Here is a 13,157-nt window from a genome sequence, read left to right on the forward strand (position 1 = left end):
GTGGTTAACTTGAGCTCCTTTTTTTTGTTTTTTCAATGTTATTTTCATTGGACAGACTCTCTGGTTTTCTCGGTAAGCAGTAGTCGATGAACAATTCACTTCCTGAACCTCTTTGCGTGCCATGTCCTTGCGACAAGCACTTTGTGTTCTCTGTTAGCTCTCAGTAACATTCCTTGATTTGCTTGTGAGTTTTGGCCGTCCGATCTCAAAGTGGAAATATGTCCTTCCCTCTGTACGCTGCATAGGCCCTCAGCTGGCATACTTGTATATGTGCGCATGCTTGATAGGACGTATGTTTTAGGCTGGATTGTGTGAGCTTCAGGCGCAAGGCATTTGATTAGTCTTTAAGCAGGTCCACTTGCACTGCCCTTTGCACCTGTTCTCCCAGTCCCTACAAAGGTGAGCAAGCAGCTGTTTCTGTAGTGTAGTGGTTATCACGTTCGCCTCACACGCGAAAGGTCCCCGGTTCGAGACCGGGCAGAAACACTCTCTGCTGGCATTTTACACAAAATAGTTTTTTTCCCCTTTTGTCACACACAAATGTAAAGTATGAACTTATTTGCGTTCCCATGGAAATAGCATATGCTCTCAAGAGCTTGAGAAATACACTGGGAAGGCAAGCATCCTCACATGTATTCTGTATATGGGGCCAATAAAAAAATGCACGCGCTTGCATTTTGTGTATGTAATGTTGCAGAGCACAGAGAGGATTTATTTTCCCTACTGCTGGGTATTTGGGTCTCTGGGATCACAGTTGGGTCCGCTCCGTCCTCTGAAATGGTCCATATTAGTTACATAGGTTAGTGTACCAAAGAAATAATACATTTTCATATACAGCTTCTTCATTTCTGTGTTCTGAGGGATTACCAGTTGTAAGAAATGCACTTGCCGGTACAGTGATTCCCTGGCTTTCTCTGGCCCGAGAAAGCTTTTCCTCTGAAGTGGGAACAGAAGTTGGACTGCTTCTGCTGAACTTCCTGAAAGCAGAGCTGGCGGGAGGAGGGACTTTTTGAGTGCTGGGAAAATTTGAGCTGGAAATTTGCATCGGCTGGACAGAGATTGCTTGGAGCAGCCAAAATATAATAACGGCCATGGCGCTCAAGTAAAGCAGAAAGCTTTTAGTATACACCTTTTGCACTCTTGTCAACGAAGCTGGGCTCTGTGAATGCTCACCCTACGCAAGAAAAGAGAACAGACTTTGCTGGTGACCTAAATATATCTCGCCTGATCGAGCACGATCGAGCTCTGAGTGAGCAGCTGTGCAATGGTCATCTTTACCAAAGGGGAGATGCTGCTTTTTCCAGTGTCACGCCCATGCTCTCAGGGCTGGAGGGAGGAGGGCTGCTTTTTGTTTTTACAGGCAAAAGGAAAGGCCCAGCCCTCAGAGCTTCTGCCAATGCAGATCCCAGCAGGTGCAAAATAAAGGCTCTCCCCCACCTTGCCAGCTGCAGATTGATCAGAAGACTGCTAGTCTAGTGTGTTGGGCCACTTTCTCTCTTCTGTGTATCGTCCCCTCTTATTACATAAACAGCATAAGAGGAATAAAGGAAGGAAGGAAGGAAGGAAGGAACAGTGTATCGCAAGCACCTTCCACCCTGATGTCAATGGGCCACCAACCTTCGGGATGAGGAGGAGACCTGTGAAGACAGTCAGAGCGTGCCGACTGGGGCATTCATTTGGCTCATACACCGACAAGGCTTTCAGCGGCAGGAACAAACTTCAGGAATAGGCATTCTTGGCCTCGAATCCTAAGGGGGGTGCAAACGCTGAGGACAATTCCGTCAAATGCTCAAAGGACCGTGGCTCGTTGGTCTAGGGGTATGATTCTCGCTTTGGGTGCGAGAGGTCCCGGGTTCAAATCCCGGACGAGCCCAATCAAGGTGGTTAACTTGAGCTCCTTTTTTTTGTTTTTTCAATGTTATTTTCATTGGACAGACTCTCTGGTTTTCTCGGTAAGCAGTAGTCGATGAACAATTCACTTCCTGAACCTCTTTGCGTGCCATGTCCTTGCGACAAGCACTTTGTGTTCTCTGTTAGCTCTCAGTAACATTCCTTGATTTGCTTGTGAGTTTTGGCCGTCCGATCTCAAAGTGGAAATATGTCCTTCCCTCTGTACGCTGCATAGGCCCTCAGCTGGCATACTTGTATATGTGCGCATGCTTGATAGGACGTATGTTTTAGGCTGGATTGTGTGAGCTTCAGGCGCAAGGCATTTGATTAGTCTTTAAGCAGGTCCACTTGCACTGCCCTTTGCACCTGTTCTCCCAGTCCCTACAAAGGTGAGCAAGCAGCTGTTTCTGTAGTGTAGTGGTTATCACGTTCGCCTCACACGCGAAAGGTCCCCGGTTCGAGACCGGGCAGAAACACTCTCTGCTGGCATTTTACACAAAATAGTTTTTTTCCCCTTTTGTCACACACAAATGTAAAGTATGAACTTATTTGCGTTCCCATGGAAATAGCATATGCTCTCAAGAGCTTGAGAAATACACTGGGAAGGCAAGCATCCTCACATGTATTCTGTATATGGGGCCAATAAAAAAATGCACGCGCTTGCATTTTGTGTATGTAATGTTGCAGAGCACAGAGAGGATTTATTTTCCCTACTGCTGGGTATTTGGGTCTCTGGGATCACAGTTGGGTCCGCTCCGTCCTCTGAAATGGTCCATATTAGTTACATAGGTTAGTGTACCAAAGAAATAATACATTTTCATATACAGCTTCTTCATTTCTGTGTTCTGAGGGATTACCAGTTGTAAGAAATGCACTTGCCGGTACAGTGATTCCCTGGCTTTCTCTGGCCCGAGAAAGCTTTTCCTCTGAAGTGGGAACAGAAGTTGGACTGCTTCTGCTGAACTTCCTGAAAGCAGAGCTGGCGGGAGGAGGGACTTTTTGAGTGCTGGGAAAATTTGAGCTGGAAATTTGCATCGGCTGGACAGAGATTGCTTGGAGCAGCCAAAATATAATAACGGCCATGGCGCTCAAGTAAAGCAGAAAGCTTTTAGTATACACCTTTTGCACTCTTGTCAACGAAGCTGGGCTCTGTGAATGCTCACCCTACGCAAGAAAAGAGAACAGACTTTGCTGGTGACCTAAATATATCTCGCCTGATCGAGCACGATCGAGCTCTGAGTGAGCAGCTGTGCAATGGTCATCTTTACCAAAGGGGAGATGCTGCTTTTTCCAGTGTCACGCCCATGCTCTCAGGGCTGGAGGGAGGAGGGCTGCTTTTTGTTTTTACAGGCAAAAGGAAAGGCCCAGCCCTCAGAGCTTCTGCCAATGCAGATCCCAGCAGGTGCAAAATAAAGGCTCTCCCCCACCTTGCCAGCTGCAGATTGATCAGAAGACTGCTAGTCTAGTGTGTTGGGCCACTTTCTCTCTTCTGTGTATCGTCCCCTCTTATTACATAAACAGCATAAGAGGAATAAAGGAAGGAAGGAAGGAAGGAAGGAACAGTGTATCGCAAGCACCTTCCACCCTGATGTCAATGGGCCACCAACCTTCGGGATGAGGAGGAGACCTGTGAAGACAGTCAGAGCGTGCCGACTGGGGCATTCATTTGGCTCATACACCGACAAGGCTTTCAGCGGCAGGAACAAACTTCAGGAATAGGCATTCTTGGCCTCGAATCCTAAGGGGGGTGCAAACGCTGAGGACAATTCCGTCAAATGCTCAAAGGACCGTGGCTCGTTGGTCTAGGGGTATGATTCTCGCTTTGGGTGCGAGAGGTCCCGGACGAGCCCAATCAAGGTGGTTAACTTGAGCTCCTTTTTTTTGTTTTTTCAATGTTATTTTCATTGGACAGACTCTCTGGTTTTCTCGGTAAGCAGTAGTCGATGAACAATTCACTTCCTGAACCTCTTTGCGTGCCATGTCCTTGCGACAAGCACTTTGTGTTCTCTGTTAGCTCTCAGTAACATTCCTTGATTTGCTTGTGAGTTTTGGCCGTCCGATCTCAAAGTGGAAATATGTCCTTCCCTCTGTACGCTGCATAGGCCCTCAGCTGGCATACTTGTATATGTGCGCATGTTTGATAGGACGTATGTTTTAGGCTGGATTGTGTGAGCTTCAGGCGCAAGGCATTTGATTAGTCTTTAAGCAGGTCCACTTGCACTGCCCTTTGCACCTGTTCTCCCAGTCCCTACAAAGGTGAGCAAGCAGCTGTTTCTGTAGTGTAGTGGTTATCACGTTCGCCTCACACGCGAAAGGTCCCCGGTTCGAGACCGGGCAGAAACACTCTCTGCTGGCATTTTACACAAAATAGTTTTTTTCCCCTTTTGTCACACACAAATGTAAAGTATGAACTTATTTGCGTTCTCATGGAAATAGCATATGCTCTCAAGAGCTTGAGAAATACACTGGGAAGGCAAGCATCCTCACATGTATTCTGTATATGGGGCCAATAAAAAAATGCACGCGCTTGCATTTTGTGTATGTAATGTTGCAGAGCACAGAGAGGATTTATTTTCCCTACTGCTGGGTATTTGGGTCTCTGGGATCACAGTTGGGTCCGCTCCGTCCTCTGAAATGGTCCATATTAGTTACATAGGTTAGTGTACCAAAGAAATAATACATTTTCATATACAGCTTCTTCATTTCTGTGTTCTGAGGGATTACCAGTTGTAAGAAATGCACTTGCCGGTACAGTGATTCCCTGGCTTTCTCTGGCCCGAGAAAGCTTTTCCTCTGAAGTGGGAACAGAAGTTGGACTGCTTCTGCTGAACTTCCTGAAAGCAGAGCTGGCGGGAGGAGGGACTTTTTGAGTGCTGGGAAAATTTGAGCTGGAAATTTGCATCGGCTGGACAGAGATTGCTTGGAGCAGCCAAAATATAATAACGTCCATGGCGCTCAAGTAAAGCAGAAAGCTTTTAGTATACACCTTTTGCACTCTTGTCAACGAAGCTGGGCTCTGTGAATGCTCACCCTACGCAAGAAAAGAGAACAGACTTTGCTGGTGACCTAAATATATCTCGCCTGATCGAGCACGATCGAGCTCTGAGTGAGCAGCTGTGCAATGGTCATCTTTACCAAAGGGGAGATGCTGCTTTTTCCAGTGTCACGCCCATGCTCTCAGGGCTGGAGGGAGGAGGGCTGCTTTTTGTTTTTACAGGCAAAAGGAAAGGCCCAGCCCTCAGAGCTTCTGCCAATGCAGATCCCAGCAGGTGCAAAATAAAGGCTCTCCCCCACCTTGCCAGCTGCAGATTGATCAGAAGACTGCTAGTCTAGTGTGTTGGGCCACTTTCTCTCTTCTGTGTATCGTCCCCTCTTATTACATAAACAGCATAAGAGGAATAAAGGAAGGAAGGAAGGAAGGAAGGAAGGAAGGAACAGTGTATCGCAAGCACCTTCCACCCTGATGTCAATGGGCCACCAACCTTCGGGATGAGGAGGAGACCTGTGAAGACAGTCAGAGCGTGCCGACTGGGGCATTCATTTGGCTCATACACCGACAAGGCTTTCAGCGGCAGGAACAAACTTCAGGAATAGGCATTCTTGGCCTCGAATCCTAAGGGGGGTGCAAACGCTGAGGACAATTCCGTCAAATGCTCAAAGGACCGTGGCTCGTTGGTCTAGGGGTATGATTCTCGCTTTGGGTGCGAGAGGTCCCGGGTTCAAATCCCGGACGAGCCCAAACAAGGTGGTTAACTTGAGCTCCTTTTTTTTGTTTTTTCAATGTTATTTTCATTGGACAGACTCTCTGGTTTTCTCGGTAAGCAGTAGTCGATGAACAATTCACTTCCTGAACCTCTTTGCGTGCCATGTCCTTGCGACAAGCACTTTGTGTTCTCTGTTAGCTCTCAGTAACATTCCTTGATTTGCTTGTGAGTTTTGGCCGTCCGATCTCAAAGTGGAAATATGTCCTTCCCTCTGTACGCTGCATAGGCCCTCAGCTGGCATACTTGTATATGTGCGCATGCTTGATAGGACGTATGTTTTAGGCTGGATTGTGTGAGCTTCAGGCGCAAGGCATTTGATTAGTCTTTAAGCAGGTCCACTTGCACTGCCCTTTGCACCTGTTCTCCCAGTCCCTACAAAGGTGAGCAAGCAGCTGTTTCTGTAGTGTAGTGGTTATCACGTTCGCCTCACACGCGAAAGGTCCCCGGTTCGAGACCGGGCAGAAACACTCTCTGCTGGCATTTTACACAAAATAGTTTTTTTCCCCTTTTGTCACACACAAATGTAAAGTATGAACTTATTTGCGTTCCCATGGAAATAGCATATGCTCTCAAGAGCTTGAGAAATACACTGGGAAGGCAAGCATCCTCACATGTATTCTGTATATGGGGCCAATAAAAAAATGCACGCGCTTGCATTTTGTGTATGTAATGTTGCAGAGCACAGAGAGGATTTATTTTCCCTACTGCTGGGTATTTGGGTCTCTGGGATCACAGTTGGGTCCGCTCCGTCCTCTGAAATGGTCCATATTAGTTACATAGGTTAGTGTACCAAAGAAATAATACATTTTCATATACAGCTTCTTCATTTCTGTGTTCTGAGGGATTACCAGTTGTAAGAAATGCACTTGCCGGTACAGTGATTCCCTGGCTTTCTCTGGCCCGAGAAAGCTTTTCCTCTGAAGTGGGAACAGAAGTTGGACTGCTTCTGCTGAACTTCCTGAAAGCAGAGCTGGCGGGAGGAGGGACTTTTTGAGTGCTGGGAAAATTTGAGCTGGAAATTTGCATCGGCTGGACAGAGATTGCTTGGAGCAGCCAAAATATAATAACGGCCATGGCGCTCAAGTAAAGCAGAAAGCTTTTAGTATACACCTTTTGCACTCTTGTCAACGAAGCTGGGCTCTGTGAATGCTCACCCTACGCAAGAAAAGAGAACAGACTTTGCTGGTGACCTAAATATATCTCGCCTGATCGAGCACGATCGAGCTCTGAGTGAGCAGCTGTGCAATGGTCATCTTTACCAAAGGGGAGATGCTGCTTTTTCCAGTGTCACGCCCATGCTCTCAGGGCTGGAGGGAGGAGGGCTGCTTTTTGTTTTTACAGGCAAAAGGAAAGGCCCAGCCCTCAGAGCTTCTGCCAATGCAGATCCCAGCAGGTGCAAAATAAAGGCTCTCCCCCACCTTGCCAGCTGCAGATTGATCAGAAGACTGCTAGTCTAGTGTGTTGGGCCACTTTCTCTCTTCTGTGTATCGTCCCCTCTTATTACATAAACAGCATAAGAGGAATAAAGGAAGGAAGGAAGGAAGGAAGGAACAGTGTATCGCAAGCACCTTCCACCCTGATGTCAATGGGCCACCAACCTTCGGGATGAGGAGGAGACCTGTGAAGACAGTCAGAGCGTGCCGACTGGGGCATTCATTTGGCTCATACACCGACAAGGCTTTCAGCGGCAGGAACAAACTTCAGGAATAGGCATTCTTGGCCTCGAATCCTAAGGGGGGTGCAAACGCTGAGGACAATTCCGTCAAATGCTCAAAGGACCGTGGCTCGTTGGTCTAGGGGTATGATTCTCGCTTTGGGTGCGAGAGGTCCCGGGTTCAAATCCCGGACGAGCCCAATCAAGGTGGTTAACTTGAGCTCCTTTTTTTTGTTTTTTCAATGTTATTTTCATTGGACAGACTCTCTGGTTTTCTCGGTAAGCAGTAGTCGATGAACAATTCACTTCCTGAACCTCTTTGCGTGCCATGTCCTTGCGACAAGCACTTTGTGTTCTCTGTTAGCTCTCAGTAACATTCCTTGATTTGCTTGTGAGTTTTGGCCGTCCGATCTCAAAGTGGAAATATGTCCTTCCCTCTGTACGCTGCATAGGCCCTCAGCTGGCATACTTGTATATGTGCGCATGTTTGATAGGACGTATGTTTTAGGCTGGATTGTGTGAGCTTCAGGCGCAAGGCATTTGATTAGTCTTTAAGCAGGTCCACTTGCACTGCCCTTTGCACCTGTTCTCCCAGTCCCTACAAAGGTGAGCAAGCAGCTGTTTCTGTAGTGTAGTGGTTATCACGTTCGCCTCACACGCGAAAGGTCCCCGGTTCGAGACCGGGCAGAAACACTCTCTGCTGGCATTTTACACAAAATAGTTTTTTTCCCCTTTTGTCACACACAAATGTAAAGTATGAACTTATTTGCGTTCTCATGGAAATAGCATATGCTCTCAAGAGCTTGAGAAATACACTGGGAAGGCAAGCATCCTCACATGTATTCTGTATATGGGGCCAATAAAAAAATGCACGCGCTTGCATTTTGTGTATGTAATGTTGCAGAGCACAGAGAGGATTTATTTTCCCTACTGCTGGGTATTTGGGTCTCTGGGATCACAGTTGGGTCCGCTCCGTCCTCTGAAATGGTCCATATTAGTTACATAGGTTAGTGTACCAAAGAAATAATACATTTTCATATACAGCTTCTTCATTTCTGTGTTCTGAGGGATTACCAGTTGTAAGAAATGCACTTGCCGGTACAGTGATTCCCTGGCTTTCTCTGGCCCGAGAAAGCTTTTCCTCTGAAGTGGGAACAGAAGTTGGACTGCTTCTGCTGAACTTCCTGAAAGCAGAGCTGGCGGGAGGAGGGACTTTTTGAGTGCTGGGAAAATTTGAGCTGGAAATTTGCATCGGCTGGACAGAGATTGCTTGGAGCAGCCAAAATATAATAACGGCCATGGCGCTCAAGTAAAGCAGAAAGCTTTTAGTATACACCTTTTGCACTCTTGTCAACGAAGCTGGGCTCTGTGAATGCTCACCCTACGCAAGAAAAGAGAACAGACTTTGCTGGTGACCTAAATATATCTCGCCTGATCGAGCACGATCGAGCTCTGAGTGAGCAGCTGTGCAATGGTCATCTTTACCAAAGGGGAGATGCTGCTTTTTCCAGTGTCACGCCCATGCTCTCAGGGCTGGAGGGAGGAGGGCTGCTTTTTGTTTTTACAGGCAAAAGGAAAGGCCCAGCCCTCAGAGCTTCTGCCAATGCAGATCCCAGCAGGTGCAAAATAAAGGCTCTCCCCCACCTTGCCAGCTGCAGATTGATCAGAAGACTGCTAGTCTAGTGTGTTGGGCCACTTTCTCTCTTCTGTGTATCGTCCCCTCTTATTACATAAACAGCATAAGAGGAATAAAGGAAGGAAGGAAGGAAGGAAGGAAGGAAGGAAGGAACAGTGTATCGCAAGCACCTTCCACCCTGATGTCAATGGGCCACCAACCTTCGGGATGAGGAGGAGACCTGTGAAGACAGTCAGAGCGTGCCGACTGGGGCATTCATTTGGCTCATACACCGACAAGGCTTTCAGCGGCAGGAACAAACTTCAGGAATAGGCATTCTTGGCCTCGAATCCTAAGGGGGGTGCAAACGCTGAGGACAATTCCGTCAAATGCTCAAAGGACCGTGGCTCGTTGGTCTAGGGGTATGATTCTCGCTTTGGGTGCGAGAGGTCCCGGGTTCAAATCCCGGACGAGCCCAAACAAGGTGGTTAACTTGAGCTCCTTTTTTTTGTTTTTTCAATGTTATTTTCATTGGACAGACTCTCTGGTTTTCTCGGTAAGCAGTAGTCGATGAACAATTCACTTCCTGAACCTCTTTGCGTGCCATGTCCTTGCGACAAGCACTTTGTGTTCTCTGTTAGCTCTCAGTAACATTCCTTGATTTGCTTGTGAGTTTTGGCCGTCCGATCTCAAAGTGGAAATATGTCCTTCCCTCTGTACGCTGCATAGGCCCTCAGCTGGCATACTTGTATATGTGCGCATGCTTGATAGGACGTATGTTTTAGGCTGGATTGTGTGAGCTTCAGGCGCAAGGCATTTGATTAGTCTTTAAGCAGGTCCACTTGCACTGCCCTTTGCACCTGTTCTCCCAGTCCCTACAAAGGTGAGCAAGCAGCTGTTTCTGTAGTGTAGTGGTTATCACGTTCGCCTCACACGCGAAAGGTCCCCGGTTCGAGACCGGGCAGAAACACTCTCTGCTGGCATTTTACACAAAATAGTTTTTTTCCCCTTTTGTCACACACAAATGTAAAGTATGAACTTATTTGCGTTCCCATGGAAATAGCATATGCTCTCAAGAGCTTGAGAAATACACTGGGAAGGCAAGCATCCTCACATGTATTCTGTATATGGGGCCAATAAAAAAATGCACGCGCTTGCATTTTGTGTATGTAATGTTGCAGAGCACAGAGAGGATTTATTTTCCCTACTGCTGGGTATTTGGGTCTCTGGGATCACAGTTGGGTCCGCTCCGTCCTCTGAAATGGTCCATATTAGTTACATAGGTTAGTGTACCAAAGAAATAATACATTTTCATATACAGCTTCTTCATTTCTGTGTTCTGAGGGATTACCAGTTGTAAGAAATGCACTTGCCGGTACAGTGATTCCCTGGCTTTCTCTGGCCCGAGAAAGCTTTTCCTCTGAAGTGGGAACAGAAGTTGGACTGCTTCTGCTGAACTTCCTGAAAGCAGAGCTGGCGGGAGGAGGGACTTTTTGAGTGCTGGGAAAATTTGAGCTGGAAATTTGCATCGGCTGGACAGAGATTGCTTGGAGCAGCCAAAATATAATAACGGCCATGGCGCTCAAGTAAAGCAGAAAGCTTTTAGTATACACCTTTTGCACTCTTGTCAACGAAGCTGGGCTCTGTGAATGCTCACCCTACGCAAGAAAAGAGAACAGACTTTGCTGGTGACCTAAATATATCTCGCCTGATCGAGCACGATCGAGCTCTGAGTGAGCAGCTGTGCAATGGTCATCTTTACCAAAGGGGAGATGCTGCTTTTTCCAGTGTCACGCCCATGCTCTCAGGGCTGGAGGGAGGAGGGCTGCTTTTTGTTTTTACAGGCAAAAGGAAAGGCCCAGCCCTCAGAGCTTCTGCCAATGCAGATCCCAGCAGGTGCAAAATAAAGGCTCTCCCCCACCTTGCCAGCTGCAGATTGATCAGAAGACTGCTAGTCTAGTGTGTTGGGCCACTTTCTCTCTTCTGTGTATCGTCCCCTCTTATTACATAAACAGCATAAGAGGAATAAAGGAAGGAAGGAAGGAAGGAAGGAACAGTGTATCGCAAGCACCTTCCACCCTGATGTCAATGGGCCACCAACCTTCGGGATGAGGAGGAGACCTGTGAAGACAGTCAGAGCGTGCCGACTGGGGCATTCATTTGGCTCATACACCGACAAGGCTTTCAGCGGCAGGAACAAACTTCAGGAATAGGCATTCTTGGCCTCGAATCCTAAGGGGGGTGCAAACGCTGAGGACAATTCCGTCAAATGCTCAAAGGACCGTGGCTCGTTGGTCTAGGGGTATGATTCTCGCTTTGGGTGCGAGAGGTCCCGGGTTCAAATCCCGGACGAGCCCAATCAAGGTGGTTAACTTGAGCTCCTTTTTTTTGTTTTTTCAATGTTATTTTCATTGGACAGACTCTCTGGTTTTCTCGGTAAGCAGTAGTCGATGAACAATTCACTTCCTGATTTTACAAAAAATAGTTTTTTTCCCCTTTTGTCACACACAAATGTAAAGTATGAACTTATTTGCGTTCTCATGGAAATAGAATATGCTCTCAAGAGCTTGAGAAATACACTGGGAAGGCAAGCATCCTCACATGTATTCTGTATATGGGGCCAATAAAAAAATGCACGCGCTTGCATTTTGTGTATGTAATGTTGCAGAGCACAGAGAGGATTTATTTTCCCTACTGCTGGGTATTTGGGTCTCTGGGATCACAGTTGGGTCCGCTCCGTCCTCTGAAATGGTCCATATTAGTTACATAGGTTAGTGTACCAAAGAAATAATACATTTTCATATACAGCTTCTTCATTTCTGTGTTCTGAGGGATTACCAGTTGTAAGAAATGCACTTGCCGGTACAGTGATTCCCTGGCTTTCTCTGGCCCGAGAAAGCTTTTCCTCTGAAGTGGGAACAGAAGTTGGACTGCTTCTGCTGAACTTCCTGAAAGCAGAGCTGGCGGGAGGAGGGACTTTTTGAGTGCTGGGAAAATTTGAGCTGGAAATTTGCATCGGCTAGACAGAGATTGCTTGGAGCAGCCAAAATATAATAACGGCCATGGCGCTCAAGTAAAGCAGAAAGCTTTTAGTATACACCTTTTGCACTCTTGTCAACGAAGCTGGGCTCTGTGAATGCTCACCCTACGCAAGAAAAGAGAACAGACTTTGCTGGTGACCTAAATATATCTCGCCTGATCGAGCACGATCGAGCTCTGAGTGAGCAGCTGTGCAATGGTCATCTTTACCAAAGGGGAGATGCTGCTTTTTCCAGTGTCATGCCCATGCTCTCAGGGCTGGAGGGAGGAGGGCTGCTTTTTGTTTTTACAGGCAAAAGGAAAGGCCCAGCCCTCAGAGCTTCTGCCAATGCAGATCCCAGCAGGTGCAAAATAAAGGCTCTCCCCCACCTTGCCAGCTGCAGATTGATCAGAAGACTGCTAGTCTAGTGTGTTGGGCCACTTTCTCTCTTCTGTGTATCGTCCCCTCTTATTACATAAACAGCATAAGAGGAATAAAGGAAGGAAGGAAGGAAGGAAGGAACAGTGTATCGCAAGCACCTTCCACCCTGATGTCAATGGGCCACCAACCTTCGGGATGAGGAGGAGACCTGTGAAGACAGTCAGAGCGTGCCGACTGGGGCATTCATTTGGCTCATACACCGACAAGGCTTTCAGCGGCAGGAACAAACTTCAGGAATAGGCATTCTTGGCCTCGAATCCTAAGGGGGGTGCAAACGCTGAGGACAATTCCGTCAAATGCTCAAAGGACCGTGGCTCGTTGGTCTAGGGGTATGATTCTCGCTTTGGGTGCGAGAGGTCCCGGGTTCAAATCCCGGACGAGCCCAATCAAGGTGGTTAACTTGAGCTCCTTTTTTTTGTTTTTTCAATGTTATTTTCATTGGACAGACTCTCTGGTTTTCTCGGTAAGCAGTAGTCGATGAACAATTCACTTCCTGAACCTCTTTGCGTGCCATGTCCTTGCGACAAGCACTTTGTGTTCTCTGTTAGCTCTCAGTAACATTCCTTGATTTGCTTGTGAGTTTTGGCCGTCCGATCTCAAAGTGGAAATATGTCCTTCCCTCTGTACGCTGCATAGGCCCTCAGCTGGCATACTTGTATATGTGCGCATGCTTGATAGGACGTATGTTTTAGGCTGGATTGTGTGAGCTTCAGGCGCAAGGCATTTGATTAGTCTTTAAGCAGGTCCACTTGCACTGCCCTTTGCACCTGTTCT

The 13,157-nt window shown here is 47.3% G+C and overlaps 12 non-coding genes across 12 annotated transcripts; all 12 read left to right on the top strand.

The window, feature by feature from the left end:
• Nucleotides 1-413: 413 nt before the first annotated feature.
• Nucleotides 414-486, top strand: TRNAV-CAC (transfer RNA valine (anticodon CAC)). Its single transcript has one exon. It is a non-coding gene; the product is annotated as a tRNA-Val (tRNA).
• Nucleotides 487-1,801: 1,315 nt separating this feature from the next.
• Nucleotides 1,802-1,873, top strand: TRNAP-UGG (transfer RNA proline (anticodon UGG)). Its single transcript has one exon. It is a non-coding gene; the product is annotated as a tRNA-Pro (tRNA).
• A 420-nt stretch (nt 1,874-2,293) lies between these two features.
• Nucleotides 2,294-2,366, top strand: TRNAV-CAC (transfer RNA valine (anticodon CAC)). The gene has a single exon. It is a non-coding gene; the product is annotated as a tRNA-Val (tRNA).
• Nucleotides 2,367-4,160: 1,794 nt separating this feature from the next.
• On the top strand, nt 4,161-4,233 carry TRNAV-CAC (transfer RNA valine (anticodon CAC)). Its single transcript has one exon. It is a non-coding gene; the product is annotated as a tRNA-Val (tRNA).
• Nucleotides 4,234-5,556: 1,323 nt separating this feature from the next.
• TRNAP-UGG (transfer RNA proline (anticodon UGG)) lies at nt 5,557-5,628 on the top strand. Its single transcript has one exon. It is a non-coding gene; the product is annotated as a tRNA-Pro (tRNA).
• A 420-nt stretch (nt 5,629-6,048) lies between these two features.
• On the top strand, nt 6,049-6,121 carry TRNAV-CAC (transfer RNA valine (anticodon CAC)). The gene has a single exon. It is a non-coding gene; the product is annotated as a tRNA-Val (tRNA).
• A 1,315-nt stretch (nt 6,122-7,436) lies between these two features.
• On the top strand, nt 7,437-7,508 carry TRNAP-UGG (transfer RNA proline (anticodon UGG)). The gene has a single exon. It is a non-coding gene; the product is annotated as a tRNA-Pro (tRNA).
• A 420-nt stretch (nt 7,509-7,928) lies between these two features.
• TRNAV-CAC (transfer RNA valine (anticodon CAC)) lies at nt 7,929-8,001 on the top strand. The gene has a single exon. It is a non-coding gene; the product is annotated as a tRNA-Val (tRNA).
• A 1,327-nt stretch (nt 8,002-9,328) lies between these two features.
• TRNAP-UGG (transfer RNA proline (anticodon UGG)) lies at nt 9,329-9,400 on the top strand. Its single transcript has one exon. It is a non-coding gene; the product is annotated as a tRNA-Pro (tRNA).
• A 420-nt stretch (nt 9,401-9,820) lies between these two features.
• On the top strand, nt 9,821-9,893 carry TRNAV-CAC (transfer RNA valine (anticodon CAC)). The gene has a single exon. It is a non-coding gene; the product is annotated as a tRNA-Val (tRNA).
• Nucleotides 9,894-11,208: 1,315 nt separating this feature from the next.
• On the top strand, nt 11,209-11,280 carry TRNAP-UGG (transfer RNA proline (anticodon UGG)). The gene has a single exon. It is a non-coding gene; the product is annotated as a tRNA-Pro (tRNA).
• A 1,415-nt stretch (nt 11,281-12,695) lies between these two features.
• On the top strand, nt 12,696-12,767 carry TRNAP-UGG (transfer RNA proline (anticodon UGG)). Its single transcript has one exon. It is a non-coding gene; the product is annotated as a tRNA-Pro (tRNA).
• Nucleotides 12,768-13,157: the final 390 nt, after the last annotated feature.

The sequence above is a fragment of the Ambystoma mexicanum genome, chromosome 2q (assembly GCF_040938575.1).
Source record: "Ambystoma mexicanum isolate Mex_15411 chromosome 2q, UKY_AmexF1_1, whole genome shotgun sequence".
Taxonomy (NCBI): domain Eukaryota; kingdom Metazoa; phylum Chordata; class Amphibia; order Caudata; family Ambystomatidae; genus Ambystoma; species Ambystoma mexicanum.